Genomic DNA, 27,420 nt, shown 5'->3' with positions numbered 1-27,420 from the left:
AAAGATTAGAAGGATCAGAATTGCCATGTTTATGAAACTTTTTTTTTTTCTGTGCAGCAAGCAGCTCATTTCTTATTCTTAAAATGAAAGGAGTGGCCGTGTTAAAAAAAAAAAGGAAAGAAAAACAACGTAATGAAAAGGAAGCACACACCCATATGGAAAAAAAATGGCAAAAGATGAAGCATGCTTATTACAAATGCTTTGTAACCTTGTCACCGACAAAAACAAACAATTAATTAAACAGAAGGGAAACTTCAAGGTTTTTGTTCCTGTATATTCTCAGAAATGTACAACTGTCCGCACTTCCACTGAGGTCGCATGCTGCTCTTATGATTGTTGTGTTAAGTTTTAATATCAAGCGTAACAGCAAACAAATTTCTAGTTAGGATTGCAACTGTAAATAATTTAACAGTGTCTGTGCAACCCCACAGACTGCAACTAAGAGCAGTGTTTTCCACACAGCAATTCAATTCCTGCAGTTCCTAAAGCACAAAGCATGTGTAAACACTACTAGGATTCCTGCTTATGTAAGAAATGCAAATTTGGGGCTTTGACAGATCTACAACCCAACAGACTTGTATTAAACATACCCACACATTCCTCTGTATCTTACTTTGCACAGTTACTACAGTGTTTGAACATCCGCAAGAGATTTGCTCTGTTTTAATGGTAAGAAACATCTGCCTAAGCACAGCAAATTATTTCTGGATTTGTCTCAGATAAAAAATGAGTAAATGCTGACTACTGTACGAGCTGGCTCTGTTACAGTTCCAAGCTTTACAGGAAATTTAGTTTGCAACAGGTGACCATGTTCAAGATGAGAAAGATTTCACTCACTGCTTAGGGATACTTCTTAAAGTTACCAATACCCTGACATATTTTCCAGACACCCGTGTAATCCAGTGTTACAGACTTCTGCCTTGCAATAAAAAAAAAACAAAAAAAAACACCACAGCGAACACCACAGAGCTGGTAAGAGTTACTAAACATGCCGTAACACTGGGCTGGCCATCTCCTTCCCCGAACTGCTTCCAGAGCACGACGTGGGTGCAACCATCCCAACTGATGCAACCTGAGCTAAAACCACTGATGTACAACGCAACGGCAAGTGTGGGGTGACAGTGCTCCTCGCAGCAGGCTGCTCAATATACCAGGTCTTCGTCCGGCTGTCAAGTCCACATACAGACAAAGGAATGTAGTCTTCATCAAAAAGTAGGTCCAGCAAGAAAAACTCTCACCTTACCTAGCTACTGGATGAAAAACCTGCAGGGACTGGTCTCTAGTAAGATTTTTCAGTACAATAATGCGTATCAAGTTATTCCTTACTAAATACACACCTTTTTGGCAGCTAAGATAAAGCCTGTGACTTCCTGCAGTAGTCATTCACCTCTATTTGGGCTTCAAAAGGACTTGCTCTATTACAATAAATATTGAAAATGTACCGTGCACAACTTAATATAATTTAACAGGATAGTAGGACCATTACCTTAAACAATAGCCTGACTGTACTTGACTACAGAGAGGCCACAGCTAGGGTTGTAACTCTGCCATAGTAAATTAAAAAGTTACGTATTAGTCATGGTGAACTATGTCCAGCCTTACAGCAGTTACAGTAAAAGATCCTAATAAAAGCCCCGTCAGTCAAGGTTTGATAATGATTTAAAGTTACTTTACCTTCCCATCTCATTCATTAAAATGAAAGTATCTTCAAATTTAGGAGATGCCTTTATGCTGATGTGTTGCGCATCTGTAATTGCAGCGTATCCCTCATCTTTGTACCTTTTGTTTCTCAGTTAAGTCCTTCCACCTGCAGGTCTCAGGTCATTTCAGCTCTTGGGAATACCCACTACAAATTGCAATGCTCCAGACTAAAAGTCTCTGTTGTGCTTTTTCTGCTTTCTCTGTGACTGTTAGAGCCGAAAAAACCCAGGAAATAATAATTACAGTCGCGTATTTCTGCAAGAACACTAGCAAAATGGAACACTAGCAAAATACAACCGTCTGACCCAGGTGAAGATTATTGTTTAGTGCACGCACAGGCACAGTGAAGTTTAGGCAGAGTAAATGATGTGCCATCCAAACAAGCCGGACGCAGACCAGTGGAAAGCAACAGAGGTCTCGAGGGTCTGCCTGCTCACCTGCACACCCCCCAGTCCCTGTAACAGCGCTGGCCATCGGTCCTCTCTGCATGTCTTGAGGGGGGTGGTTGTTACCAGTCTTTCAGGTATCACCACAGAGTCAGCCCATAACGCTGTTCCAACTCTTTTGCTACATACCTACCCATCTACTCACCCCCTCCTACCTCCTCTCTCACTTGCCAGTCTAATTACCCGCCCACTCACATTTTCTCTTATTCACTCAGTAACCCACCCCTTTACATGTTTTTCATTCATCTCCCCGTTCAGTTACACAACCTGATCCTCAAACACCTTCAATCCACTCACTAATAGTAATTTTACCTCCTATGGATACGCCCATCCTCACCTCTCTCATCAACAGCTCTACACTGCATCTAGCTTCCCGGTGGCTTCAAGAAGACAGCTTACCAGCCGAAGCTCCCGAGGTCCAGGAGGCTTCCCTGAGCTTAAGCCCTCCGTGCCACAGCAACGCTAACCCGCTCCTGGGATCCCTTCTGAATGAGTCCAACGCCTCCTTCCGACACAATGCGGATGGATGGTGGGGACAAGGACTGCACCGTGCTGGTGCTGGCCCTGCCTTTGCCGGCTTCCAGGCACGCTGTGCCTCCAGCAGGCACGCAACGCACACCCTCACCCCCACCCTACAAAAAAACCTTTATTTGGAGGCTTGCAACACAACCCTCTCATCCTTTACGGCGTTCTGAAAGGAAAAACAGTAGTCATGCTTCAGTAACCAGAGGAGGTCTGGGGTAAAGGCGCTGTATCATGACCGTTGGCAGCTCCAAAGGGACTGGCTCAGGCCAGCGTGGCCATACGCCAGCTCACACCAACTGGCCTGTCTCTCATGAGGTGACCGCAAAAACAATGCCCATTTGTCCTGTTTATGGCTGTGGAGTATTTGTTTGGGGGGGATATTGATCTAGCTCTTTGTGGTCAAGACAAGGGAAAACTTTGGAGACAACCCTGCTTGGGCACCCGAGGCTTCTGGTAGCAAAGACCACGCCTGGATGAAGAGACAACAAACAATCAACCCCCAAATCCCACCAAAACAAGTGAAACTATAAAAAGAAACAATAGTTATGAAGAAACTTTGAGAAAGGCATAGAATAATGGAAAGCTGGGGGGGGGGGGGGGGGGCACCTCATATAACTGCATTACAACTTCCACTATTTCTGTCACTAATGGAAAAAGGTAATTTTTTCATTTTCCCTGTAATGCTCTCTGCAGACTTGCCTGCACACATCACTTCCCCGCAGTTTAAATGCCACAATAGAGTTAAAAATCACTTAAGTTATACTGGCATAACTCCCCCATATAAAAACATTTTCATTTCCGAGTAAAATTGGCCTTTTCAGGTAATTTTCAACAATTTCTCAAGTGACACCAGAACAGACCACTCTTATACTGGAATTAAATATTCATCTGAGAAGTTGTACTATTAGAAGTTCAGTTTAAAACCTATGTTCAATCAGTATAATTTTCCCCAATCCTGAAGAGCTGAACATGCAGCACTTAAGGTGATACATTGAATATTCAAGAGCACGTAATACTATTCCATTCATATTTACAGGCTGTTAACACCACAGAGATAATTACTGAAAGATGAGAACGCAGACTTGAAATAATATGGTGAAACAAAGAAATGGAAAAATTTAGGCCAAATATCAGGCAAAGAAAAATCTCGCCATCAAACTTTGTGGAAAAGACTCCAGAAGACCGAAGTGGAAAGCCAAGTTCTTAGAGTATCTCTAGCCATAAACCGCAGGGGGAAAAAAAAAAAAAAGCATAGCAGAAAACATGTACTGGCAAGAAGACGGTCTGGATGATCTAATGCACTTTCCATCTCTAATATCTATGATTCCGTAATTCCGTAGGAGCGCTTAGAGTGCTGGCAAACTTTTGTAGCAACTCAATTGTCTGATTATTGTGGGATAATCAAAGTGTTCAATTAAACGGAGGTCCTTGTAGCTGGATGTTGTAGCTATGCCACGCCACTCTCGTTCAAAGTCGTGCATTACATTGCCAGTAGAGCGCCTGATCTGAATGGCAGGCGCGCAATAATTACAGAGTTGTGGGTAGCTCTCCTAAATAGGCAAAACAGAACTTAAGTAATTAAAGAGACAATCATCATCTTTCTTGCAAAATGCCCGGGGTCAACTTTTGACAACAGATTTGATAATACAGAGTTCAACTTTGTCAACCTTTATGCATGCAAATAACTTCACTCATACACACAAGTAAGCGTTAGTTTCGTTGGATCTATGCTATACAGCATTTTTAACTATTTACTCTTGATTTGTGTGCTGAGAAAATCCTCCCTTAGGGTAAAATATCAGATTGTTTCTCAGATCACGTGCTTTGTTTGCTATTTTCAAGTTATTAGGTAAGAGTACCTACAGAAAGATGAAAGTGCAAAAGGACATATGGCACGAGCACACCTTTTATGTTTAAAGCGTATGTATGAGAAAAACGGATTACAGCACTAAAAAGTTTAAGAATCGGGAAGTTCAAGACAGAAATGCAGAAGCAGCAAAAAAAACTCCAAAGCAGGAGAGTAGAAAAAAGAGGCATATAGAAAGATAATCCTTCACAACATGAAGAACTGTGCCGTGTCTGTTGGAAGTCCACTGCCTGAACCATCGCTGCCCTGAAATCTTCTTTGAAGGGTTGTTTGGGGGTGTTTTGCCATTTTTTTCCTGGCCAATGGAAATTCTACCCCAACTCCGATTAGGACAGGGTGTAATTTGTGAGCTATAGACAAAGGCAAATTTTGTGAAAAGTATGAACAGAAGAACAATTGGTGATGCTGTTTGAAAAAATGCGAATTCCATAAATGCCATGAGCCTATTAGGCTCTATAATTATTTCTATACTATTGATTTATATTGATGACTAGAAATTGTAGCAAGGGATGGACTCCTCTGTGCCACCATACAACATTATTAACCCTACTCTTAAGTACTTAGGCTCTGAACAGAAAACGGAAATAAAAAAGGAGTACATTGACTACTCATTGTACACCAATGCTAGGTTAAATGCAGACACCCAAAATCCAGATGCCAAAGGAAAACAGGGAAGACTAAAAATCAATAGATTGCTTGTTTTGGAGAACAAGGTTAAGTTAGCTTTTACTTGAGCTCCACTGTGATTTAAAGACAGGGGATGTATGGTTTCCTGAACAGGTTGAACCACACTTCATGCAGGTGTCACTGAAAGGGACAGTCCCACCTCCTCCTTTGCTTCTGGCCATGAGTTCCTGCTACTTCCCCATCAGCACTAGCAGTCACGCAGCTAGGCAATGAGTTGGATCAGTTCTAATTTTCCCAAAAGAAAAGAAAGCGAGAAGAAAACTAGTTTTCAACCAGATCAGCAAATTGAGCTGGCTCACCTGACGGCCACATGGTCATCAGTGGTGACCGTGGAAGAAGCTAACTTTGAAACTGCACGTGAAATCTGCAGAGCAGTTCAGTTCACTAGGTACACTCTGGTCGCACTAAAATAACATCAACTGCAAGACATGTAACAATTACAGTAATCCAAAAACATGCCCACAGAAGATGATATTGACACCTTTAAGTAGTAACCCAATGGTAAGAGCTCACCTGGGAAACTGGGCACTTTCCCCCCTGCAGATCCCACCTCCTACAAAGTCCTTGAACCAGCCGACTCCAAGCAGAGCTTGGGCTGAGGCTGCTTTCTGCCTTCCTGCTGGAGCTGGGCCAGCTCAGAGAGGAACTCAGAATTCACAAAGCCATAAAGAGAAAGCACTGGAAGGCAAATATGACTCCATGAGAATCAAACTCGCAGGAGAAGGGGTAGAGCCCTATATTCTGGTCCCTTCTCCAGGAATTGCTCATGCCTACTGCACTGAAGATTAGATAAAATGTATACACAGCACCTTTTATACTAAAGCTTGAAAAATACATCCTATGAGCTATGTAAATAGTCTTAAGAGCCAGTGAGAGCTCTGCCCTAACAGGAGAACAACATATACCTACCTGTATTCTTGGAAATATTTTTATTTTTGGTGGATAAAAGTAAATCAAAGAGAAAAGCTGAGATCTTCAGTTATGACTCACTTCTGCCAACCTCGTGTTTTGGCAATAAAACTGCATATACACTCTCACAGGAGCCTGTAATAACAGGTCATATGGGGAATTTCAGTAGCCGCGCTTAGGTCCTTAAAGTTACAATTCAGGTGCCCAAACTCTGATTAGAAGTTAAAAACTACTGCTAGCTTCCACTTAACTGCACCAGCAAACCCTTAAAGTCACAGCACTGCATGGCAGCACTGCCTAGAGGTGGCCCAGTTTTGCCGGCAGACATATGGGAAACAAGCGAGGGAATTAGACAGCAGAGATTGTCGCACACAACTCTACCCTGAAAACGCACGGATAAAAGCGGCTTCTATTCATACCTCACATTGCTGATACACATACATTTTTATTTGGCTCAATGAATTTTTATTTTTTTTTTAAATGTTTGTATTACCATTCTAGTGGAGCAATACAAGAGGAAGCGCTCCTCTTTTCCAGGTGCAATTGTGAGCTCACCATTTTGTATGCAAACTTCAGCTGTAAACTCTGCATTTGGATAGCTACAGGCCATAAAGAACTGAACTAAAAAAAATTTACAAAACAAACAACAAGAAAAAGCCAACAAATTCTCTGTACCTTGCCTGTGAACTTTCGGATGGGAATCCCTCAGAGATCAGCACAAAAGAATGCTACCAAGACACTACACAGACCTAAAACGTCAAGCATTGTGTTGGTTTAGTAGAAGACATCATACTACGCACCCGTGCATCTAATTTCACACTGTGTTAGTGTCTTCCTTATAAGCATTTTATGGCTTGTGTTTAAAAAGCTACCATTTATGATAAAGGGGTTTTTTTGGTTGTTTTTGAATGTTTGCTTGGTTTTTTTATAAAATCAGGTTTTTCACTAACTAAGATAATAAACAGTATTCTGCTTCACGGTGAAAGTGCTGTTAAACCTGCCTCCATGTGCTGTCTTTTTTTTTTTCCACAATATAATCAAAAAAGGCATAGAAAAATGTAATCTCTACACCATGTATTTTAGATTCTCTCAATCATATTAGGGGACATTTTAAAAACTGCAAGGAAATGGAGATACTACAAATACACATGTAAAAAAAAAAAAATCACGTTTCAAAATATCATTTTTCCCAATTATTTTGGGTGTGAACCATCCCCGTGCACTGCGTCAATGGTAACAGCCTGCTCCCCAAAACAGGTGATTTTCAAAAGCAGCAATTTCCCTGTCCCACAGGTAGGTATACAACAATGAACTGAAGATCTAAGATTTGTTCTCCTCAAACAGGGCCTGCTTGTAATTTCTTAGCAAATGAAACTGTTCCACTGTAAGCCTAAGGAAATCTGATCCACTGCTTCAACACAGGTTTAACAGTTAACAATTTAGGGGCTATAAAAATTTGCAACTTCCTTGCTTTTTATCTGAAATGATAAGAACACAATGATTTGTTGTTGTTGTTGTTGCTTTTTTAGAAAAAAAAGTCCGCCCCGAGAACACTTTGATAAGCTTATGGTTAAATAAATGATATGATTTTCAGAAGATACGCAGTTAATTCACAAAAGTACTTGGCAAAAATCTGATTTAAAATATCTAATTCATATAACATTTTCCTTTATTTGTTTAATTCAAGTAAAATATTTTCCTCCGCCCTTTCCTTTTCATAGACTTTTCACACCCACATAACAACCAAGTGACTCTTCCCCGACCCTGCCTCCCACGCCTTTTGGTCCAACTGCTCGCCAGAAAGTCACCCTGCTCTTGAGCTCTTCTCCCAAGATCCAAAGGAAGCACTTAAGAAAAGGAAATCCAGTACAATGCTAAACCTTCCTTTTCTTTTTTAACCACTGGGTTTATTTGCAGTTCCAGAGGGATGTGTAGTGTACGGACTGCCTTCTCAGTTGCTGTTTCGGAAAAGAGGGGAAAAAAATATCCGCGAGCGCCTCGCTACAACTGCCGACTCAAGTGGGTTTGGGAATGCAAGGCATCCCAGTGTCACCCACCCAGGGAAGAACAGCAGCAGTGAATTCCTCCCTTCGCGGTGGATGGTTAGGACACAGCACCAGCAATTCCTACAGCTGGTGTCTGGAAGAGACCCGTCACAGAGCATGATAAATTCAATAATCACTGTTCTGTTTTCCCCATCTTCTAATAACGTATGCATTCAAAACAATGATCTGGAAGTCCAAGAGCTACCATATCACATATCAGCATCCTCTCTACATGGAAAACATAGCGATAATGCCGGTAAAGCACTGAAGGAAAGTTCAGTAATGCTCATTTTATCGACAACTAAGAATAAATAATGATTCAACCAAGAAGTCCCCCCTCCAAAAAATCCCTCCCAAACTACTGGCAGAGTTGACAGCAGATTCAGGGAGCACAACTTCCAGACCTAGCTCCATCAGCCAACGTGATTCCTTCTAGCCAATAATATGCCAATGATTTGGGTTTTCTGAGAAACCACTAATTGATAGCTTTTTTCCTTGGGATTTACAGAGCCACTTAAAAATAACATCGTTTCTATTCTAGGCATATTTTAGGAAAAGTATCATTAGATTTAATTCCAGGGATGGACATCTGATTTTCATGTGAAATTCAAAAAGACCGAAGCCTTGTTCATTCAGTGAAGCGTAGCAGGGAAATTACAGCATAGCCATGACTCCAGGATGATACGATCCCAAAGCTGGAGGGCTGTCCCATCCCCTTTGCTTAGTACCAACGTTAGCAGAGGTCTGTAGGTTAAAGGGGGAAGGGAATAGCAATTGCAAATTGTTTTTGTCAACCTGATCAACAAAGGTTTCCCCCTTATTTACAGACTCCTAACTGCGGCACGCCAGCTAGCATTTTCTCTAAAAGCTGCTCCAGTGGAAAAACGAATACACCTTGCCACATTCAAAAAGCTGTTACAGAGCTTTCTTTCAATCACATTTAGCAAGATACCATCTTAGCACTGAAAATGAGAAGTACATAAACTTACCAATGCATTATCAGAAGAAGCATCAGAAATAAAGTTTAGGTGTTATTCAGTAGTCAGCACCTCAGCTCCTTCCTGGCACAAAATAAATCCCACAGACAGCAGGTACTAGAACCGTCTCTCCTTTGCTAGTCATACCCGTACGCTCACAGACGTCTTCTGCATCTGCCACCAACAAAAGAAACCACAATAAGACTGCTTCTCTAATGCTTCATAACTGAGTCAGTAGGTCAACAATTCCTTCGGTTTAAGAGCCAGACCAATTCCCTTAAACACCCCATTTTTTTTCTGATGGAGAAGCCAACTGTCTCCTGCCAGTGGCAGCCCATCTGCTTCCAGAACAGAACCAAACCGCTCCAAACCACCACCTCGTTTTGGCGCAGACATCCGTCCTGACGCAACTCCATTTTGTCTCTCACGTCTGGGAAAAACCACGAGAAAATACTTACAACTGAAAGACAGTCAGGAAACTGCTCCCTGTGCACCTTGCACGCTGCTGCCGGCTCTCAGCCCATGTTCTTGTTTCCCATCCCTGAGATGGAGTGCCATGAAGAAGAGCACTTTGCGTAGTACCACACCTATCCCCAGTCTGCCTTGTTCCATACAAGCACAAAATATCCTGTGTGTGCATTTCAGGCGCACTGCTCGAACAAAGAGAAAGCTCTGAAGCTGCTATCCCTCTTCCCGATCCATGACTCAAAACGTCTGGTTGAAAATTGGTTTCGTAATAACCCTTTAGTACCACCTACTCACATCACAGAGTGATTCTTGCAGCAAATGCACAGGAAATCACCAATGAGTGCCAATGGAGCTACTATTCCAAGAACTAGTTCTTTCGGTTATTTCTTCATCACTTGGAAACTGAGATGCTTTTACTTTCCCTATCGCACAGGATATATTTTTTTTAAGGAGAGCTTTTAACCGTGATCCTGTAAAATACTTTGTTGATAAATCACCAGCTGAAAACTTGCCCACTGTAAAAAAGAGAATTTCACAATACTCATTCCAGAAAATACAGTAACTCCTTTCTGGAAATAACTCACTGGACAAAAATCAAAAGGACAGAATTAATTTTCAGAGACAGTTTGCATCCTGCAGAGCACACAAAGACGGTGTAGTCAGCCACGTGCCTTTCTGACCACCAACAGCAGACCCCTGACTCACCCAACCACAAGATGAGTCGCTATGAATGATTTCCTCTTCTTCCACACTCCCCCGGGGTGCTCTGTGCCACTGGCATATCCTGAGCCTAATCCCGACTTTGATGGAAATTCCAAAACTCATCTCCTAAGGCTGTGGCCACCAGCTAACGATGCAGCCATCTGCTAGCTCCTGCTTTGAGTCACCTGTCAGCAATACAAAAGGAAATTACTCAGCAGCGAGCATGTGGAAGCCCACTGCTACAGTCTCTCGAGTACCCCTTACAGGAATACAAAACTCTGGAGCGCTCAAATCACCCTAAAGGACAAGTGTTCTATTCTGTAGCACTCACATTCAAAAAGGTGAAACTTGGTTTAAAAAAAGATAAATAAAATAAAATAAATGACAGGACTGCAGACAGAGAGCATTTCGGCTAGGTTTTCAATGCCAGCATCACTGAAGCTGCCATGGAAGGGGGGACAAAAAAAAAAAAAGAAGACATTTCACAAACACTAGACCTTCACCGTGCGTGACAAGAAAAATAATTAAAACAACTGAGAGAACTAATCTGTGGCTGCTTAGGAAGTTAACTCTTCGAAGGAAGTGATTAAGAGAACAAAAGCAAAGTGTTATGTTTATCAAACAAGTAAACTTAACACAGAAGAGCGCTTACTCATGTAAGTAAAGATGGAGTACTGTCACAGCCCTCCCCACAGGCATAGGTTCACACGGGGCTGAGATATTATTGATTATTAAGCAGTTATTATTTCAAAGAAATAAATCTTTTAAGAAATACGAAGCACTGCTTTGCCAAAACGCCAAATACTATCAGAAAGGCAGCCACAATGTCCTGTGCCTCTTTATGAAATTCCCTCGATCTACCTCTTATTCAGGACAAAATTCACAAGGATTTTCCTGAGAAGACCTGATTAGCCACTACAGCATTTACAAATTCAGTCCTGCAACAGTCATTTTTTTGTTTCATTACAAATTACGCAGCTCACGAATTCAGCCCTCTGAAACGAGACTCCCAACTTCTCCCCAAAAATAGCAGATGAATAGAAGACAGTTACTATACATGACACTTTTTATCTTCAAGAATTTCACAAAAATCAATTAATACTAAAGATCTAATTGTCTAACCTGCTTCTGCATGCAGAAAGAGCCAGACCTGGTGCCTCTACAGTGGGGGAGGGAGGCACTTCTTGTTCCTGTTTCGTACTTGACTTTTTTTCCTGCGCAAGAGATGATCTAATTATTCAATGTGTCAGTATATTGCTTCACCCTTTCTCGTGTGTCTCCTTACATTAACATATTTTAACAATTCAGCTCATTAGGAACGAGGCGAGGAACGAAACAGCAAATTATCCTTAAAAATCAATCACAAAGGCAGGAGTCTTTCCACGTTTTGTCCTGTACCTATACAAAACTCTACGAGAGCACGCAACCAACAATACTGACTGTAAACCCACAAAGATCCCTAAAACCAATCCTCACACTGCTCAGATGTGAGCGTACCTGTTCAAGACACAAGCCTGATCGGTGAGCTCTGCGAAGGAGTAATTTTGGGTCCTGCCCGATTAGGAAGGGAAAGAAACTCCCAAATGACAGCCCTTTATTGTTCCCAAACGTGCTGATGCTCAGCTGCAGGCACTATCGGTGAGAGGGGGCTGATGGATCTCATGTATAATAATTGGGCATGGGTGATGAAAGCGAGGGATCAAACCACGTAAGGCTGCTACCAATTGACTTGAAATGTATCTGAAAAACCCTCAAATCCAAATATAACATGTACGGCACCTGCATTTGCATACGTAGGATGTCAGCCGAAGTTTCCAAGCCTTTTTATCAAATGCCTTTTTTACAGCAAGCAGCCATTCTATACCCAGCCTTTTCAGCAGATATGGATTTGAGAGATGTTCTTGTGTTTTAAACCTTGCCTTGAATTACTACAACAGGTTTGCTCAAAATTAGCTCGAGCAGAGTCCCCATGGCGTACATTAAAGCCACTAGTTCTCAGGAAACATTTCTTCAGCAAGTTTTGTGTATAATAGCAGTGCCTATATATAAACCTATTTACGACTATTTCTAAAGAAAAGCCCGTTCTGAAGCAGCTCCTTTATTGTGATCGAACATGCTGGATTCGTTCCCAGTTAAGGCTTATATAAGGCCTTCAAGGAAGTAGAAACTTATTTTGTACGCAATTAAGCCAGTATAGTAGTAGGTGCAACGGAATTATCCTGTTACACATTAAGTTTTACTAATAAAAGACCTGCATTGCAGTCGTAAAGTCAAATGCTGCATCCCACTAGTACAAACAGTCAAATATTTCCTGCCATAAAATCAAAACCTACTCAGCCAAAGGAAAGATGACAGGTAAAAAGCATCTGCTTTTTTGGTATAAAAACATCATGCTCCTTAAAATAAAAAACATGTAGTAGCTGGAATGGCTCATCTTCATCACTTGCCCAAGTTTGATTTAACTTTGGGTAAAAAACAACAACAAAAAAAAGCAAAAATACACACACACACACACACACACACAAACCCCAAACAAAACCAAAACAAGAAAAACCCCAACACATACAAAAGAGAACCATTTTCAAATGCATGATGTAAACTTTCTCAGTGCTGGTTTTTTTACAAGTATGTTGTTGGTATTTTTCTTCTTCTGAACAAATCACTCTACTGGCAGGTAAGTCCACTTTGTCTAATAAGTAACACAGCTTTCTGAACTGTGGTCCACAGCATATCCGTGTTAGATTATTCCCGTGGCCTGTTAGGAGGGAGCACAACCCAGGTGTGCTCACAAGGATGGCTTACTCCAGGATCCTTGCGAGGATGCAGCACAGATAAGCCTGTACCAGGTTTGGTTCCCACAGCCTCGCACAGGCTCTGACACCGCTCCAGCAAGATCTGCACTTCCCAGGACCACCAGATACTGTCATGCCACACCAAATTTGAACTCAGTCTTTAGGACCAAAAGCTGAGTATGTGACCATGTCTTAAAACTCAAGCTCTCGTACTCAAAATAAAGCTACCAAATGGGTAGACTGTAGCATCAGGTGCTTTAAAATGAAAAAAAACCCACCCAAACAAAACCCCCCAAAAACCCAAAACAAAACAAAAAACAACCAACAAACAAACAACACACACCCTCCCGCCCCCCCAAAAATGCCCAACCAACAAAAAAATCCCCACTAAACAAAAATAAAAGGTTGTGAATAACATCTTATGGTGGTCTTCATGCTGCACAGAGAAGACCTGGTCTAACTGCCATGCAGTGTTGGTGCAGGGAACCTGCTTGGGCTAAAAACATCCATGTCTTAACGTGGGCTGAGAGGACAGCATGGCTCCCTGAGTGGGTGCACTTAGTACACACACACACACACAGCCCACGAGACAAAAATACCCACTTCAGTGTCATTTAAGTGTCTGCATCCAAATAAGTAAATCAGTCTCCACCTGATTAGTACATGCACTTTCCACAGCGCTTCATCGATAATGCCAGGGCTTTTTCCCCTCGGCCATGTCCCATTTTGTGTTACCACGTAGAGGCAGTTCAAGGACTAAACTAGATGCAAACTAAACCTCCTCCTGCCTCAGATTAAAGTGTTATAGAACTGATCTTGTAGGTACCTCGGCCTAACCTTTCAGAGGGGTCCACAATACAGCACTGAGGTCCAGCACAAAGCACTACACTAAAATTTTCTTTGGAAAATATTGTCAGAGACGCTACTCACCCTTCTGCATCTTCCTATGGCTATGTCTCTTATGTGGGAAGCGGAAGACATACTCTGCTTTCTCCTCCTATCCCCACAGCCTAGCAGCATGCTGTAATTTTGATACTACACATTTATGAGCTGAGTGGTGACCTCTCACCCCTCCTTCTGAATCACGCTGCTGCTCACAAAGACGTGAAAGATTCAGACTGAGAGAATATGCAAGAGCAGCTTGACCCTTACCCTACAGAGAAAAGGACTTCTCTGGGCATTTGGAAGTCTAGTTCCGATTTCTCTTCTTAATCCTCGTCCTGCATTTTATCCAAGCTGTATAAGCAGACCTCAAGTTAGGAGAGCTACACTTCTAGCATTTAATACTGGCACACTTTTTTTCTTCTCACTTAGCTTGCTGGCAATTCTTAGATGTTTAACTCTTCTTATTACTTCTACAGGCATCTTCTGTATTATTTTAAGTTTGGAATTCCAGTGTTGGCAATTTCAGGGTTTTTTAGATTTCGTCTCACTGGCTTGCGCGCAAAGCAAACAAACAGCATGCACAAAGAAAGTCTGGAGCTGTAGCAGACGATAGAAATGGCTGAATTCTGACCCTGGCATGAAAAGGATGACTTGAGGGGCATGTAAGGCAGTACAGAATTGCTCTCCTGACTTACTCTGGCAGCTACAACAGATGGATCGCATAATGCAATCCAAACAGCAAGCAACTTTCTTGGTATTAAGAGAGAAGGACACGATGACCTCTAGGTAAAAATTCTAGGAACAGTAAGCACACATAAACAACCTGAGCAACTTTAATTCTGCGCCAGAGCTTGAACAGAAGATAACAGTAAAGACAAACACCCAAGACGGATTTAATTCAGACTGTAATTCACTGCATACAGATGCCAAATTGTGGTATAAACCTCATGCCTTTCAACACTCCTCATTTTAAGGCCTATTCTTATCTTGGTGATGAATGTAGGCTTTCAGAAAGGTTTTCGAGCCTTTTGCAATTTTGGTGCACCCTTCTTTAGCAGAGAGGAAGCTGGAAGTACTTCACGTTACTAGCTGGGGTGGAGTATGTCCTAGTGCTGATCTACAAATGCAGGGCATCTCCTGACAGGGCTCTGTTGATGAATTGTTGCATGGCTACAGACAAGCACTTTACTGTTACCTCCCTCTCCCCTCCTCCCGAAAGCAAGGGTGGTTTAACCTTAGATTTATTTTGCTTGCAAAGTTGATTCAGATCCTCAGAGGGGATGCAATACCAGCATGAACTCTGTTTTCTTGGTATGAAGGTACAGACCTCTTACATTTAGCATAAACTTTACATAATAGACTAAAAAATTCCCTGTTCCTCCTTCTGATTAACAAATCCTTGAAGAGCTCAGTTCCCCAGCACTCAGAAAACCTAACAGGGTAGCAGGGGCCGTAAATATTCATTTTCTGCCCCAAACAAGGGAGCATTTCAGAAATAACAGGTATCAGGAGGAAGGTGGATTTTTGAGGGGATTTCCTTTATTTTGAGTGCTCTTTATGCCACTAGATGGCACGTTTGAAACTCTTGGCATCTCAGTGAAATCACAGCAAAGTCTTTGCTCTGGATCAAACAATGTTTATCCTCACCTAGGATGGAAGAGTACAGGTAAAATGGTATCTCAAGAGCCAAAGACCTGAGATACGTGGACACAGCATGTAAAAATGTGCCTGCGCAGGAAGGCAGCGTCAGTCAGTGAGCTGAGAGCAGGACTGCCATGGAGACCTAAGCTCCAGTGCTTCTAACTCCGATCTTGGTGTGGCCTTAGTAAATCACTTTATGTCTTGGGAGAATACGTGTGTGCCAGAGAGGGAGCTGAGACAAGAGGAAAACAGGAGAGTGAGTTGAACCTTTGGAGGCACAATGCTGCCTTCCACCGTGAGCTGAGCAATGTTCCACTCTCTGCACATCCCCAAGAGCTCAACAGACACAAAACCCATTTGCAACCTCTTCAACACATCGCTGGCATGAACTGATGGGAGGGAGAGCATTCAGGGCACAACCAAACCACAGGGGAAGATTTAACCAACCCCCAGCATCACGTTTTGCCATTGCAAAATCTAGCTTTTCCAAAAGGGTCAAGCACTTCGTGTCCCGGAGACCCAAGCGCTCCACAGCAGATAAGCAAACATGCAGCAGCCCACGACCCTCTGAGTCAGCTTCACGGGCAAGTCACCTCTTGGGCTGGACACGTTTCAGAGTGTACCTAGCTGTGCTCCGGTGTACTGGCCTTGGCAGGGGTGCCAGCGTTTGGCAGCACTGCTTCCTTTAGGCTTCTTGCTTGTTCTCACTGCCAGTTCCTTAATTTAACTCAACCCACTTTAAAAGTGCATTAGCACAAGCATGTATCCGCCCCAACTAACATTCCCTCAAAAAAGAACAAGTCAGTTCAGCACCAGTGTAACGATTGCGGGCGCTCAGAGACGGTACTTGTCATGGCATCGCACCCCACATTCCCTGTGTGTGCAATTTCAATAGACAAGGATTAACAATTTACTATGAGCACTTCAACACCTGACTCAGTCCTTGGAACTGGCACTCATGTCAATGGAAAGTAACTGTCAATTTAAACTGGAAAAGGAAAGAAATTTTGTTGCTAGACCTTGAAGGGCAATGGCAAAGAGTGCTTCTTGTCCGAATGGTAGAAGAAATACCATCTTCGCCCTTCCAAGAAAGAACAGCTGAGCCCCAGCGCTGCAGCAAAACCAATTTGTTTTCCTTCCCTTATGTAGGATTTAGTCTGTAAAGATGCCCCAAACTAACCAGCAGAGACACAAACTGCCCTCACCATCATCGGCTTCACTGAAGAACCAAAATGCACTCCTGAGGCAGCACAGGAAAGCCTGCAGTAGCACCATCCATCCTAGACTGCTCTTGGGGAATTTTGCTCTTTGCTGATCCATCAGTCTGGCATTATTTGTGTATGTACATATTCATGTTTACGTGGCATCAACCTGCTGGGCAAATATTCCTCCAAATGCACCAAAGTACATTTCTGTGTGGATATCTACAGACTCTGCCAACAAAGAGTTTGTAGACATCAACACATAGCAGTATTATCCTGCAGAAATATTCCAGCAAGGCCTCTATTTTCAATGTACAAACAACTCAAGAGAAACTAATTTGAAACATAATGATGCAACAACCTCACCTGAATCTTTCCAGTCCCCTTGGGCCTGCACTTCGGACGCTGCTCCTGCTCCTATGAGGACATGTCAATGCAGAGATGCCAGCAGTTTGGGGGGTCTATGGCAATTACTACAGTTTGAGCACAGTTTTTGGAGCTACCAAAATGAATGGCTGTAGCCTGTCCCAAAATGCAGGTTTCTACTGGATGATGCTGAACTTCTTCCAAATATGCATCTACCATGTATTTTGACTGCTTTTAAGTGAGAACCCAAGTCCTCTGACAGACAGGTTAATTTCTCAGCGTAATTACAAACTCCACTGCAAAATTCGGTGGGGAAAAAATGGCAGATATCTATAAATTAAAATCCTTAGAATTCTGTTCCAGATTTTTCTCCCAAGCCAATGAAACCCCCAATACACTGTGTCCCAACTGGAAGTGAGGAGGAGACTTGACAAGTGGGATTAATCTCACTTCTATTTAAATACCTGCAGCGTAGATGTTGGTATCTGAGTTAGTCACAGGGAACCCCTTTATAGTCACTGCAAAGAAACTGTCACTTCCATGACATGATTCATCTGACTTAGTCCAGACAGTTACTTGGGATGTTTTCCCTCACAGAAGGGAAGCTGGGAACTTCGCAGCCCTGTCAGATGAATAACAGTGGTATAAATTCTCAAATGCTGCTTTAAGCTACTGTAAAAAGCAACACAGAAAATGGGAGCTTTTTGACAATGACTTACAGTGCAGATTTTTCTCTATCTACTTATTTACGTGGAAAAACCCAAGTGTTGCCTCTTACAGTTTTCGTTCAAGAATTCTCTTGCTCAATTTGCAAATTAAATTTCGCAGCGCTGGCCTAGTACAGAAGAGCTGGACGAAGAATTTGGGCCAATGTGCAAAGTGAAAGTAATTGATCCATTTTCACTCTTAAAATAATTAAATTGAAAGCAAACACAGTAACCTGAAGAGCAGAAATTGGATTTCATCATGCAATATCCTTCTGCTTTAATAAAAGGATCTTAATAAGGAAGAATGAATAATCTTATGGTTAAGGGCAAGATGTTCAAAGTGCACTACTAGCTCTGGACTGTATTTCCCACTTATGTTAACCAGTTAGTCTCCACCTCAATGCCATACATACCGCGTTTACTGCCTCAAATTTACATTTCTGGAGAGGACACGGTCGTGGAAGGAGATCCTTCTTGGGAGGAAAACAAAACGGGTGCTGCTGAAGTGTTTCTCTAGAACGGAGCATCAAGGGCTAAGCTCTCCTTGCATGGAAAAGCTGACTGCAAAGAGGACAGATCCCAAGGACAATTAGAAGGATGTGGCTACTTATGAGTAGTGTTGAAACTTGTGACGTTGTACTGGCCTCTGCAGCATGGCTTCATTTGATACATCTTATCTGGAAACTCCCTGGCCAGTCAGCCTTGTTCTCAGTGTAAGAAGAGTTAGCAGCAAGCATTTCTTAACCTCACTGCCCTTGCTGATCTCCTCCTCAGCAGACAACCGCATGTATATAAACAGTTTTCTGAAGAAACTGGAGAGACCAAAGGGATCACTTCTGTGGAAGTAACGTGAACTCTTAACACTCGAGCAGGTGTCCTGGGTCAGTGGTACAGCCCTGGCTATGCCCAGCTGCAATCCATCTCAGCTACACCTCCACCCGCAAGAAGAGGTGATCCTATAATACAGCACTGCTCCCCATGCTAGGACTAACCTCAGAGGCATCACGGCAACTTTTAACACAGCAGAAGGTTTTTCATTTCAGAGCTCCATGCTCCTGATGCAGAATCAGACCTCAAAAACGTAAAAGTAATTCCCACGGCTTTTAGCTCTCTTTTAGTTATCTGCCATCTACATAAACAGACCCACTCTGCTCTCACCAACATTTGTAACTAAATTACTATATTATGGTAGATTAGCAGCTTCTCCAGCAAAACCAGCGGTATACGATTGGCTGCCAGGAAGTCAACGTCCTTGGTCAAAGAGCATCTAACAATTAATATACTTCATTTAGCTGCCACCAATGATGTCACCAAGAGCAAAGTACAACAACAGAACTGACAGGCAGGCGCGACAGAGCTTTTCTCAAGTATTGTTTGAGCGACAATCAAACAAACCCCTCATTGTTTATCTGCCTGTGGAAGTGGATGGCACACAAACAGCTACCTACGTGTTTCTCAACACATACTGGGAGATGCTTGGGCAAATTTATCACTGGAAGAGAAGAACGTATCCAACAGACTGCAAGCTGAATCATGTAAATTTGGGTAAAGAGAATCCCATTAAAGAAACAAAATTAACGTTAAGTGTATCAGATGAAAGATTTCATTTCTAAAGCCAGCGCCTGAACAAAAATTCAAGCTGCTTCGAAGATATTCAGGTAATTCAGACAATTATTTTAAAATGGCAGAGAAAAGCAGTCTGATGATCCATGTGTGGAAGTAGGAGCCAGAAGCTCTGAATCATTCATAACAACACTTAGCAGTTATATCATCTGTAGATCTCAAAGCTACTCTGCAAAATGGGTATGAATCGCTGGCACCCAACTGTGGCTCCTCTGCAGTTGGTTGGCATCACACCGCTGCACCAGGAGGCCTGGAGAGCACGAGGGTGCTTTCCAAACAGCAGTCAGTAATTACAGCTTTTGTCCCTGTTTATCCACCTACCTACCTACAATTCTAATTTAGCATTTCCCATGGTTGACAGCTATGGCTGTATCCAATCTCCCGCCACAGAAACGCAGGAGAAAGTGAAGTCTTCATTCAATTCTGTGACATCTCTGGCAAATCTCCTTTTTTGGAGTCAAAGCTGCTTGAAGGAGCTGTCTTTTATTCTGATCTCCAACAGCCGCATGGATTTGGTGGACTCCTCAGCACCTATTCTATCTCAGAATGATCTTTCATGCTACTCTTGTATTTAAGAGGAACACAGGGCTCAGTCAAACCCACCTTTCCCATCCTTACATCCCTGGGCTGTTTTTCCTCAGTCACATTTATAGACTGAAGCCCTTAAGAGTTACTTTGCAAAAAAAGGAGGCTAATGCACAGAGAAAGTAAGTGGTGTGCTGAAATAACAGAATGACTCTCAAAGGTAACAGCAGGCTCCGCACCACCAGAGCTCTGGTTTTCCACCTGATCCACTCAGTGCCGCTACACCCAGTTTGAACATTTGTTTTGAGGTCACAGATGATTCTTATAAACTGTCTGTGCCCCAACACCCCTCTGTGTAATGGCAATAGCTGTTTCACAGGGCAGAAGTGGAAGTCTGAAGGAATATTTGCCTTTTAATTGCAGAACACCTTGTTAACAACACTGCATTGCTATTATCCATCACTATTTCTGCAGCTGCCTGTTAGAGCTGCATGGTTAGATATATAAGCAGCTCTAACTATGGGGCAGGTACCTGCTTCCACACTGCTTCAACAACGGTGACTTTAGCCAGCCCCATTCTTGCTGTACATATGTGCCAAATTATCAGCTGTTATGGTCAACTGTCCATGGAAGATCAGAAATACTGCACGCTGAAACCTTAAGCAAATGTAAACCCCACTGTCCTGCAGATGAAACTACATGATGAGACACATTTCCCTGAACTAGAGATCTGGCAAAGAGATGCAATTAAAAGGGGGGGAGGAAGGGGGGAAGCTGCTACCAAAACCTCGTCTGTGTCTTTCTGCTGGCTATCAAAGTCTCAGACACTAGAAGTTTTAAATCTCTTCTGCACATTCATCCCTCAGTTTTGCTCCATATTAGAGGTCCAACTTAAACTGACACCTGAGAATATTTTTTAATGAAGCCTTGATTCGCAGCCCATTTTTACTAGCTGCTACTACTACAATTAGTGTAAGATTAAAATCACTTCTCTCAGCTGCGCCCTTTTACCTCTATTTGACCTCACAACTATGTCATAATCCAGAGTTTTATATATCCTCCTTCTTCCACTCTGGACTGCATGGGATGACAGAACAACAAGCAAAATTCCTCTGCAGGTTGAGCCTGAATTAGGAGGAAGAAAGATTTTATTAAAAATGGAAAATGACTGAGATTGCACAGGGAAATATGGACTAAACCCACTGGGATAAATGAGATTCTATGTTATAAATCTGGTTTTGGGAGCAGGGCCTTCTTCATTTTTATATAAAACCTTGTATCTTACCTCCTGAGAGTTTTCTCTAACATAGAAGTTGCCTTGTAAATGTATGTGTTTGAGCTGCTTCTCCCTGTAATGCAAACATCATATAAAGAAGCTACAGTAACTTCAAAGGAAGAAGCTCATCAGGGCAAAACTGAAAAACATTTATTGTCACCCAGACAAATTTTTTATGAACTTGCTCAAGCAGAATAATTTTTAGTATCACCTTCTCCAGGCATGCCTTCAAAGAGAAGTGAAGCTGTTTCCCCTCAACGCTAAGCTCCAGAGAAAACCATTTCCTGGTCAAGCCCAGCTTGTGCCAACATACTACTTGACTTAGTCGTAGTGCCAAGTAGTGCCAAGAACTGCAACTCACAACAAGGACCAATTTTAACAAGCACAACTTCCTGCTTTTCAAGGGCTTATCCGAATTCCTCTTCTTCCAAATTTGCTGGATATTTCTTTCCTTCAACAAGTGTACTCATGCCCCTCCTCCGGCCTCAGCTGATACCCAGGAGTTACTCTCTCCTGTCCTCCTTAGCTCCCTTAGTTACACAAAAAGTTCAGTCTCCCACTTCTTTCTTAAGTCTATCATTTGTGTCGCATTATTTTCATTTCAAGTATCATTTAAATTCAGCAATAACGGTCCTCAGTCTTAACTGTGAATAATCAGGCTTTTTGAAGTCAGTCCACTATGTCTAAACATGAAGTCAGGAAATAATTTTTTAAAAGGCATATAACATTTGGATAATTATTTTATTGTTCTTCTTTCAGTTCACAGAGGAAATTCAAAACTAAGTGTTACTAAAAATTAAGGCCCCAATGGACAACATCTTAATTTCATGTGGATTGCTGACATGCCTAAAATGCTTTGCTAGGTAAGGACCTATCAGGAGTTCTCTAATGCTTCCAGAAATTCCAGTGCAGTCCAGCTGAGTCCAGTATAAAACACACCTCTGCTGAAAAGGGAGAACTCGCGTGTCCTCCTGCCATTCGTGCTCTCCCACCTCTGTGCCAACTCTAGCTCTCAGTTTGCAGCTATCCAACTGCACAAATCCTGCCCCTAGTGCAAGGTCCAAGCCTGGGTTAAGGATAAAGATGGGGCGATGGCAGTGTGTTCTTGGGCCTCATTAAGGAGACGGTGAAGATACAGCCTAAGCAACCAGAAAAGAGAAAGATTATGAAGGGAACAGAGAAGTACAGATGTGAGCAGATGAGCTACAGTCTGTCCGGAAGAGGGCAGTGACAGAAAGCAAGCTTGTCCTACAACCACAAGCCCACAGTAGAATATGCAACCTTGCCTAGACAGAGCATTCTGTATCACCATCATATTAAAAGGATAAAAAAAAGAAAACAAGGCCATTAAAAATACATTGACGTATAAATTTTTCCAACAAGGTTCATTAATGGTACCTACTGATGTTGAAAACAAATAGGCAGAAGACACATCAAGCTTAAAACGGTCATTCAAATCCCAGCGGTCTCACACTATCAGGCTCCTTGAATTGCAGTGAAATGACTCCTGACCTGTAACCAGAGTCTCAGAGAGGGGTCACAATACTGAAATAACTTACAAGTTAGTTTAAGGCATACTTGGTAAGTGATGAAAATCAATATAGGGATGATCAGTTAAAAGAAGTTCAACACTGGTGTGTCTGATCTTCCCTTTATCCTCTTTGCCTCTATCACCCACTTTGGAAAGTATTTATTGCTTTTCATGACAAGTGTGACTGAACAATTTTCATTGCACTGGTAGCCTTTATTCTGCCAGGCATTTTTTCACCTCAATGGTTAAATAATCACAACTACTTTTAAAATTTTATTTCCAGCAATGTTACCAGGTAAATGCCAGAGACAGGTGATCCTACTCTGAGTGAGAGGTTGGACTGGAAACCTCCTGAGGTCCTCTCCAATCTAAATTATTCTGTGATGCCATGATGCAAGTATCACATTATAAAAATCCACACAGGCTTGTTCATATTTTCAGGTCTCATGAAAAAAAAAACAAAAACAAAAAACAAAAAACAACAAACAACCACAAAACCCCCAACTTCTCTGCTGCCAAAAGGTACAGAATTGGGTGGCAGCAAAAAAGGACCTAGCAACTTTCATTTGTACTGGTAATGCTTCAAACTTGTCTACACTTCTCTGAAATTATTTTTGTCTTGGGATCTGAAAATTCCCTACACCCCACTTGTTCCATTTCATAATACCATTTATGCTCACATCTATAAGCAAATTCACTCTGGCACCGTCAGTGATACCTTATTTATTTCCCCGTGAATTCCTCTTTGAAAAGAGTAAGGATATAGAAAGACCAGACAAGTACTACTTAAGAAAGGTCACCCAAAAAACGCAGTATGTTCTTTATTTACTATCCACATTTGAGTGTAAGTAAGAGGGAAAATTTGACTATGTACTTCCTCCCAACCGCACTGATCTTAATAAGTCATTACATTCCCCAGAGTTATAGTGCAGACTTTTGGTCAGCCCTAATTCTGTACTCACCCAACTTCAATTTAGCCTCTACTTCAGCCTCCTCCAGCCCACACACTTACATGTACACTCAACCTGTTAAAGGTTACTGCATTGTACATGTAACTCAATGAATCTGCTTTTAAAGCTGTCAGTCCTTTGAAAGCTAGCCCTCTTTCACGCTTTACTCTAAATGAAAGGAAACAGATCTTAAACTCTTTGGTTAAATTTCTCCAACTGTTTTTCTCCATGGCAAGTAAAGGTTAAGGTTACGGAAGGTCTCTCCCAGGTTTCAACATGCAAGTATTCAAGAATGAAGATTCAGAACTTAGAACGTGCATAAATGAAAGAGGAAAGGATCATCAGCATAATTTTGGGGACAAAGGTACTGCACTCTGCAAGGAAGGATGGAATTTCACTCTGGAAGGACTGACAGCAAAGTTCATTTGGTGTAATCTCTTTCCCTTGTAAAGACAGTGTAATCCAGATTATTCTGCAGCCGTGACAGAAGATTTGAGAAGTATTCTGCACAAGAAACTTCCAGCTGGGTTCAGGTAGGTTCTTCAGATGTAAAATCAGGCAGTATATTCAAATTCAGCCAAACCACAGAAGTCAAATGCATAGGTAACTAAAAGATTATACAAATTTCCTGTACTAAAACCCACTGAATACTCTTTTCATCGTAAAAAAGGATTAGCAGCATATAAACAATTTATATAAGGAGACTTTAACGATTTTATTGTGATGTGCTATTTAGCATTTGCAGAGGATCTGATTATAAAACTTTTACTTAGTTTTCCATGAGTCACCCTCTGAATAACATGTTTTGATTTACCTAACAGCAAGAACTCTTGGTAGGAGACTGTTTTACTAAATGTGGTCATCCAGGCCTATCATCACATTGCTGTTGGATGCAAATTCTGTACAGAAAAAGGAAATTTTGCTCACTGAACATTAACCAATTGTTCAATCTCACCTAGCTTTGAAGAAGTTAATAAGGTGACTTAGATTTTGGCTGCAATGATACCAGAGGCTCGCCTCTCAGAACAATCTGGCAATGTTTGGATCACAAGTGATACTGAATACACAGCTTAATGCTATCTCAAAAGAAAAGCCAGTCAAACTTCTGGACCATGAAGCAGGAGAAAGGAACTCTGATACAATGTAACACCGTCAATTCTCAAATATTTCTGATAACAGGAAGCTGGGGTAACCTAGTTAATGAAAAACCATCAACAACAATACCATTATTTGCAAAGCTGCTCCTGGCATCTTGGGGTGGTTTTATTAGCTTGGTCATGGCATTGCTGAAAGGCACAGATCCAGCCTGGGTCCCAAACCAACGTGGTCATGTTCCTCTAACACAGCACTTCAGCCTCGAGGGTTTGTACAGAGCAGTTTATGTGGCTTCACGCAGCACTTTACAAAGCCTCCCAACATCAGAGTTGTTTAGTCCAGAGTCAGTATCACTGTTCTGGTATTTGGCTGCAGTAAAGTCACCACCCGAATAGTCTGCTTATGGACGTCACAGACCCGACTATACACACCAGACCACTTTAGCTCAAACAGCAGTAAACTCCTGTTGGTGTCCTGGGGGCTGGGGTTATTCTTGCTGGGTATCAGCTTTAGATCTTCACGGGAACAGTGGTTTTCGAGGGTAAAATCATCTCAGGAAGAAATAATTCTTCCAGCAAGCAAGAAACTGGCTGTTCAAAGAGGTAGGGAGAAAAAAAAAAAAAAAAGAAAAAAAAAGAAAAAAAAAAGAAAAAGCAGATGCCAATAGAGAAGAAAGAAGCCACTTTCATCCTCCTGAGAGCAATGCACTCCAAGGACTGCAGGTCCTAGTACACAGTGCTAAGCGAGTACAAAGTACATAACCTCACGTATGCCAGACAAACAGCAGCAGCCCTAAAACAATCGAAGTGCTCAATGCCCATTCTCTTGAAGATACAATACAGGTAAAATTTCCACGAATTTCTTTTTTTTTTCCACCACTAGCTCTGTTCCAAACACCAATAACTTGCATAACATGAGACTGCTCAGAACAGCAAAACCCAGGCTGTTGACAAAGGTGGAATATACAACAATATACCAATACTCTAAAGAAGTACATAGGCGGGTGGAAAGTCAGTAAACAAAACAAAAATAAAATGCAGATGGTATGTAGCTAAAACAAACTCTATGGTTCACTGCATACCTAGCAGGCCAAGAAGGAAGGGAAATTCCTTCTCAGGGTTTACGTGAACAATGAGTTTCCCTGAAAACTCCAGGAGGCCGTTCCCAGCTCCTCCACTGGCACCATGAATAGGAAAAGCAAATGCTGGAAAGGTTGTTTCACTTCATTAGTGACCTCAGTAAAAGTCTCAGTACTGGTGAACTCTGGTGTAGATCAATGTGACCTCTTGCTTCAGAGTGGTATTGTTGTTACAGCATGTACAGCACGCAATGCTGCTTTTTAAAAGAAAATACAGCTGTCAATATGCCACCATGGTCAAATTCACATTCCAGCAGTCACAGAGGTCTGATCAAACCCAGTTCAACATGTTGCTGCTCAAACCCACGCTTAGGATACCAGCCAAACTCTCCTCGATCTGAATACAAAGCAAGAAAAAGACGCTATGTGTAACTGTGCAACTGCAGGTAAGGGGTAAACTCTTGAAAGCAGCAACCCAGATATTATACATAAAGATCAGCAAGTGCTGTAGCTACCCTTATCACAGCTGTGTATAAAATACACTTTTTGGGATATGTCTGTCACCCCATTTGTTAGCAAGCTTTTGACAACTGGGCATGCAAATACAAATGTATGTGCCTCTGAAATGCTTCATTAAAATAATGAAATCAAAAATCCATCAAGTAACTTCAAAATCTTCTAAAAGCAGTGACACAGGGCACCATAACATCTAATGGCTATTTAAAAAATAAAAAAACAAACCCCTAACACTAAACTGTGTCTCCTCTGCCGCGTTGTTTCTATTTCATTAAAATGTCTGTAATGGTTAAAATGTGAAAAAATAGGAAAGTCTCACCAATTCAAACCAAACCGCAAACCACTTTGTAAGATCATGGAATTCTACAAGTTAACAGACAAATGAACAAACATGCACACCAATAAAACTGCACAAGAAGAAACATGCCAGTTTCTATTTATTTTCATTTGCTGTGTTCTGTAGTTTAGGAAAAAAAGGCTGTAGCAGTAGAGTTTTGTGAAAGCTGAAGGTAAATTTTGGAAGTTTTCATTTAAGAATTCAAAATAATTTTCTTTTTCAAAATGGCTTTGATTCAAAGCACGGATGTGAATGGAAAAAGTTACAAAAGTGTTTCAGAACCTGAAAATAGGGAAGACTGGAACAAACATGAAGTCATCTATGGATAATGATCTCCAAATATAAATCCCTACACTCAGTCTTTTGGTAATACTTTGATGTGTGCTGTGGTTAAAAAGAGAGTTGAAAGAAAGGACAAAAAAGAGGTAGGTTCTTTAGTTGCATGTATGTGCAAACTCATCATTGCAAAATTTTAGTTCAGTTATAAAAGCTGGTCTAAAACACTGGCACAAATTTTTACAAAGTTTCCATCTCATGTTTTCATAAGGGTTCAGATTCACTAAAGAATT

General features: G+C 41.7%; 1 protein-coding gene across 14 annotated transcripts in view; it reads right to left on the bottom strand.

Moving 5' to 3' along the window:
• LOC142029704 (uncharacterized) overlaps nt 1-27,420 on the bottom strand; it is a 131,630-nt gene that overhangs the window by 23,545 nt on the left and 80,665 nt on the right. Inside the window, exon 1 of one of the 14 annotated variants that reach the window (XR_012649994.1) lies at nt 9,170-9,305. The exons of the other annotated variants lie outside the window; for them this stretch is intronic. The gene's annotated coding sequence lies outside the window, so the exon portion shown is untranslated. Of the gene's footprint in view, nt 1-9,169; nt 9,306-27,420 lie in introns of those variants that run through there. 14 annotated transcript variants of the gene reach the window in all.

The sequence above is a fragment of the Buteo buteo genome, chromosome 4 (genome assembly GCF_964188355.1).
Source record: "Buteo buteo chromosome 4, bButBut1.hap1.1, whole genome shotgun sequence".
Taxonomy (NCBI): Eukaryota; Metazoa; Chordata; class Aves; order Accipitriformes; family Accipitridae; genus Buteo; species Buteo buteo.
The sequence above is the reverse complement of the archived record's forward strand: the minus strand, read 5'-3'. Positions and strand labels throughout refer to the sequence as shown.